This window comes from Vigna unguiculata, unplaced genomic scaffold, assembly GCF_037176805.1.
Source record: "Vigna unguiculata cultivar grain cowpea cultivar isolate G323 ecotype 2 unplaced genomic scaffold, ASM3717680v1 ptg000224l, whole genome shotgun sequence".
Lineage (NCBI taxonomy): Eukaryota > Viridiplantae > Streptophyta > Magnoliopsida > Fabales > Fabaceae > Vigna > Vigna unguiculata.
In genome coordinates this window covers 30,804-37,500 of record NW_028196861.1, presented here as the reverse complement: position 1 = coordinate 37,500, position 6,697 = coordinate 30,804, and positions in this window count along the sequence as shown.

The window sequence follows — 6,697 nt, the reverse complement described above, 5'->3', positions numbered from 1 at the left end:
GTTATACAGTTCGAACTATTTATGGAGTTTTAGGGATAAAAGTTTGGATATTTTCGAAATAAAGAAAAATATGTCCTTCTTTCTATTCAATAATTCAATGTCCTATTTTGATTTTATATAAAACAAAAAAGAAAAAATTACTCGATTTTGATTCTCAAAAATTTATCTATTTTATAAGATTGAATCGACTAAAAAAAGAAATTAATCATTTTATAGAGGATTGCCATGCTTAGTGTGTGACTCGTTAGTTTTTTAGAATGATTAAAAAAAAAAAAGAAACCGGTTAATAGTATCAATTCATTTAAAAAGAACTAATAACCAACACATCACTTCGGATTATCTAGATCTAAAGAATTAGTCAAAAGAAAAAAAATTTAATAAAAAAAGAATATAGCAACTGAAAAATTGTGAAAGATAAAAGAAAAAAAAGATTATTTAGTTGTAAAGCAATAAAAATATATAGATAAAAGAAAAGGTGAAAGAAAGAGATTAAAATATATCAATGATATAGAATTCGAATATGTAAAGGTCTATGGGTCATCTCAGAAAAGATAGTGTATTAAAGCATCCTTAAAAATAAAAAAGAATAATATATATATTTTTTTTTTATTTTTAATGTCAATAAATTAAGAGCTCTGAATCAAGAAAAACTGATAATATTGATTCACGAAAAAAGAAATGAATATTCTATTCTAAAAAAATTTTATTAATTTTTAGCTATGAGAAAGGCTCCATTGTCGAATTAAAACCTAACCATTAATCGAGAGGCGATGGGAACGACGAAACCTGCAAATACTTAAGACTTAAGATTTTATTAAAAAAATCTTAAAGAAAACAAATCTTAATGATTTCTTAGGTGGGATGGCGGAAGAAACCTAAAAACAATCCATTTTTTAGGAGTTGTACCCTACATTAACATCTGAATTTCATTACATCTGAATTTGAGAATAAAAGAGTAAATATTCGCCCGCGAGAATTTTTCTTTTATTGAATTTTTTTATATTTTTGCCAATTCTAAGAATCGATATTGAAAACAAGATCTAAAAATTTCGAAGATTGTATGAAATCTCAAAAAATACCGAGATTTCGTTATTTACTAAACATATGACTATTTCTATTATTTTATCGATTAGATAGAATCTATATCCATATAGATATAGATATTTGAATTACTTCATTCGCGAGGAGCCGTATGAGGTGAAAATCTCATGTACGGTTCTGTAATAAAGATGGAATTGAAAAACAACCATCAATTATAACCCCCAAAGAACCAGATTTCGTAAACAACATAGAGGAAGAATGAAGGGAATATCCTATCGAGGTAATAATATTTGCTTCGGAAGATATGCTCTTCAGGCACTTGAGCCAGCTTGGATAACATCTAGACAAATAGAAGCGGGACGGCGGGCAATGTCAAGAAATGTTCGCCGAGGTGGACAAATATGGGTACGTATTTTTCCAGACAAACCGGTTACAGTAAGACCTACTGAAACACGTATGGGTTCAGGAAAAGGATTTCCCGAATATTGGGTAGCTGTTGTTAAACCTGGGAAAATACTTTATGAAATGGGTGGAGTACCAGAAAATATAGCAAGAAAGGCTATTTCAATAGCATCATCCAAAATGCCGATACGAACTCAATTCATTATTTCAGGATAATAAAAGAGAACCAAAGAAAATAGGTCTTTAGAATGAAAAGAAAAAAGGCAATAATAGGTTCCTTTTTTTTTGAACACAAAATATTTTTACTTCCTTTTTTAGATTGAAATAATAAAAAAATGATATGATTCAACCTCAAACTCATTTGAATGTAGCGGATAACAGCGGAGCACGTGAACTGATGTGTATTCGAATCCTAGGAGCTAGTAATCGACGATATGCTTATATTGGCGACATTGTTGTTGCTGTAATCAAACAAGCAGTACCAAATACGAACTTAGAAAAATCTGAAGTGATCAGAGCTGTAATTGTACGTACTTGTAAACAACTAAAACGTAGCAACGGTATAATAATTCAGTATGATGATAATGCTGCAGTTATAATTGATCAAGAAGGAAATCCAAAAGGAACTCGAATCTTTTGCGCAATCGCCCGGGAATTGAGACAGTTAAATTTCACTAAAATAGTTTCATTAGCACCTGAGGTATTATAAGAGGAAACCACGATATGGATATATTCTTTTTTTGTGAAATAGATAAATGTATCTATTTTATCTCAAAAATATATCTTTTGTAATAATTATTATTTTGAAGAATTCGTACTTATAAGTTTTAGAAGTAGCCATTTTTCTTTATTTCAGATTTATACTTGAAAACCTAAACAATATCTATATCTATCTATATATAGATATGGGCGAACGACGGGAATTGAACCCGCGCATGGTGGATTCACAATCCACTGCCTTGATCCACTTGGCTACATCCGCCCTTATAGTAAAAATGATCTATATCTCAAATTCTACCTTTTCATTATCCTTTTTTTTCTAACAAAGGAAAAAAAAAAAGATAAGGAATCATTAAATCAATCAAAAACGTATGTATAAATCTATAGAAATCTAAAAAAAAGATTACTAATCCAATATCCAATATAAAGGAGCAATATTAACAAAGTTGATATTGCTCCTTTATTTTTAAACAAAAACTCGTCTACTTTAAATTAAGATCAAAATTTTATCCATTAACAGATGGAGCTTCCATCGCAGCTAGATCTAGAGGGAAATTATGAGCATTACGTTCATGCATTACTTCCATACCAAGGTTAGCTCGGTTAATAATATCAGCCCAGGTATTTATTACACGACCTTGACTATCAACTACGGATTGGTTGAAATTAAAACCATTTAAGTTGAAAGCCATAGTGCTGATACCTAAAGCGGTAAACCAAATACCTACTACAGGCCAAGCAGCTAGGAAGAAATGTAAAGAACGAGAATTGTTGAAACTTGCATATTGGAAGATTAATCGGCCAAAATAACCATGAGCAGCTACAATATTATAAGTTTCTTCCTCTTGACCAAATCTGTAACCTTCATTAGCGGATTCATTTTCTGTGGTTTCCCTGATCAAACTAGAAGTTACCAAGGAACCATGCATAGCACTGAATAGGGAGCCGCCGAATACACCAGCTACACCTAACATGTGAAATGGATGCATAAGAATATTATGCTCAGCCTGAAATACAATCATAAAATTGAAAGTACCTGAAATTCCTAGAGGCATACCATCCGAAAAGCTTCCTTGACCAATAGGATAGATCAAGAAAACAGCAGTAGCGGCTGCAACAGGAGCTGAATATGCAACAGCAATCCAAGGACGCATACCCAGACGAAAACTAAGTTCCCACTCACGACCCATGTAGCAAGCTACACCAAGTAAGAAGTGTAGAACAATTAGTTCATAAGGACCGCCGTTGTATAACCACTCATCAACAGAAGCTGCTTCCCAGATCGGATAAAAATGCAAACCTATAGCCGCAGAAGTAGGAATAATCGCACCAGAAATGATATTGTTTCCATAAAGTAGAGATCCAGAAACAGGCTCACGAATACCATCAATATCTACTGGAGGGGCAGCGATAAAAGCGATAATAAATACAGAAGTTGCAGTCAATAAAGTAGGAATCATCAAAACACCAAACCATCCAATGTAAAGACGATTTTCGGTGCTGGTTATCCAATTACAGAAGCGACCCCATAGGCTTTCGCTCTCGCGTCTCTCTAAAATTGCAGTCATGGTAAAATCTTGGTTCATTTAATCATTAGGGACTCCCAAGCACAAAAATTCTCTATAATGCGAGAATTTGAGGACTTGTTATTCAACAGTATAACATGACTTATATACCAGTGTCAACCAATACTAATATCCATAGTATGTTCTTATTCATTAGTATGTTCTTATTCATTTCGGTTTATCCGAATTTACCTTGTTTATCCCATTTCATTGATTCATAAAAAAAGTTTATTTTCTATATATCATTCTATTTATAGAAATAGAGAATAGAAATATAGATATAATACAACATCGATCTACAAAAATGAGTTGCCCGGGACTTGAACCCGGAACTAGTCGGATGAAGTAGATAATTTATTCTTGAATAAAATTCAACAATAGAATAAAACAAGAAAAAATCCCTCCCCAAGCCGTGTTTGCAGTTTTCATTGCACACGGCTTTCCCTATGTATACATCTAAACCTTAATTACTTGCCTAGCAAAAGACTCTAAGAAAGTGAAATATAATATTTAATTCATTAACCCCGAATCTTGACTCTGACTACATGAGCATTTCAAAATCCTATATATAGATATAGAAGACTAAAAAAAATGATTTTTTTATCCTCATTGAATAAAAAGAAGGAAGTTCGTTTTATCAATTTACACCGATTTAAAAAATAACATAACCTATTTTCAATTATAAATAATTGACGAAATCGTTTCTTAAAAGAATATCCAAATACCAAATACGACCTCTATAAAACCTACGCAAAGTAAAAGAAGTTCTTGGAAAAATCAAAGAAAAAAGATCTTCTTCTGTAAAAAATTCTTGCAATAATTTTTCTGAACTTAATTTTTTCAAATAAATGCGCACAGTACTTTTATGCTTACGAGCCAAAGTTTTTATACAAGAAAACCGAAGTATATATTTTATTTGATAGAAACTCTTTTTTTTTGCAGATCCATTGTAATAATGAGAAAAATTTCTGCATATGCGCAAAAACCGGTCAATAATATCAAAATCAGATAAATTGGCCCAAACCGGCTTACTAATAGGATGACCCATTACATTACAAAATTTTGTTTTAGCCAATGATCTCATTAGAGGAATAATGGGAACTATTGTATCAAGTTTTTTTATAACAATTTTAATAAGAAATGAATTTTGCAACATTTGACTTCGTACTACTGAAAGATTTAGTGGAATACTTAAAAAATAGCCTAAAAAGTGAAATGAATACTGAGATAATTCGTTTATATAGATCGTTTCTAGTCCAGCCCAAATATCAAAATGACATTGCCATAAATATATAAAATAGTATTTCCATTTATTTATCAAAAAAGGAGTATTCTTTAAAACCAGAATTGATTTTCCTTGATATCTAACATAATGGATGAAAGTATCCTTAAAGAAGAAGAAAGTATATGAACAATTCTTAGTAGATACTTCTACAAGATGTTTTATTTTTTCATAGAAAAAAATTCGCTCAAAAAAAACGCGAAAATGTTTTAACTGTAACTGAGAGGATTTGTTACGTAGAAAAAGAAAGATAGATTCATATTCCCATACATATAAATTATATAGGAACAAGAAAATTCTTCGATTCCTTTTTGAAAAAAAAGTAAAAATCCATTTTTTTGGAGGAAAAAGACTATTCCAATTATAATAGTAATAAAAAAACAACCTTATTAAATGAAAGAAAGAGACATCTTTTATCGAATATCGCAGGATTTGAACCAAGATTTCCAGATGGATAGGATAGGGTATTCGTATATCTGACTTATGATTTAAATATATCAGTTGATCTTCGAAAAAGGGAAAGATCGAATGAATTGATTGAAAATTTTTATAAGATTTTACGATTTCTAATCCCCTTAAGGAAGAGCTAAATAATTGTAGAGAAAATAGAATCTCCACGACGATACCAAAACCTTCTAATATTATTTGAGAAAAAAAATGATAATTATAACCCACAAAAGTATTTTTTTTAGAATCATTAACAAAAAGAATGAAATGAGTCTGTTGATACATTCGAGTACTTAAACGTTTTACAATTAGTAAACTAAATTTATTGTTATAATCGACATTTTCTATAAAAAAGGACTCATGAGCATAAGCTAGTCCATAAATAGATTCCCGAAAAAAAAGTGGGTATAGGATGTCCTGGTATCGAGATCTACGGAGTTCTAAATATGCTTGATATTGCTCCATTAAAAAAAAAAAAGTCTATTTGGTCAAACAAAGAATCAGAGATTCATTGGATTATCAAATGATACATAGTGCGATATGGTCAAAACAGAAAATTATAGGTATAAATATATACCTAGAGAAGTAAAACCCATTAACGGACTCTCTCTAATCGATTTTTTGCCTAATTTTTGTTCTAGGATAACGAGCTAATTAAGAATCCTTTATTTTTTTTTTACCTAATCGCTCTTTTGATTTTGGAAAAAATATCTTTATCAATATACTCTTTCTTTTACACATTTATCGCTACCCCAAAATACCAAAAGATAATGGAAAATAGCTATATAGTTAGGACTCATAACAAAAATAAACCATTCACCAGAAAAGCTTTTCCCACATCAAGCACTAACCTATTTTTAACGTACAATTAGATGGGGTAATGATCCAAATAAAAAATAAATGAAAGCTCGATGCTTTTTGTTTCCCTATTAGAATTAGAACCACCAAGTTCTATCCCTTTATTAATCAAACCCAACGGAATTTTTTTTGTTACGAGCCAAAAATTCAAACAAAAATTTGAGCTGGATCCTAAAAGAATGAAATATTTTTAGAATTCTTCATTGATACGACATGCTACTTTTTCCAGTCATTCCTTTCTGGATCAGTCGTGGTTTTACAAGCTCTACCGATAGTATCGACGAACCCATTGCTTCATAGAAATGCGTAAAAAATAGAGTCGCTCTTAAAAGCCGAGTACTCTACCATTGAGTTAGCAACCCCATTACAATTTAAAAAATAA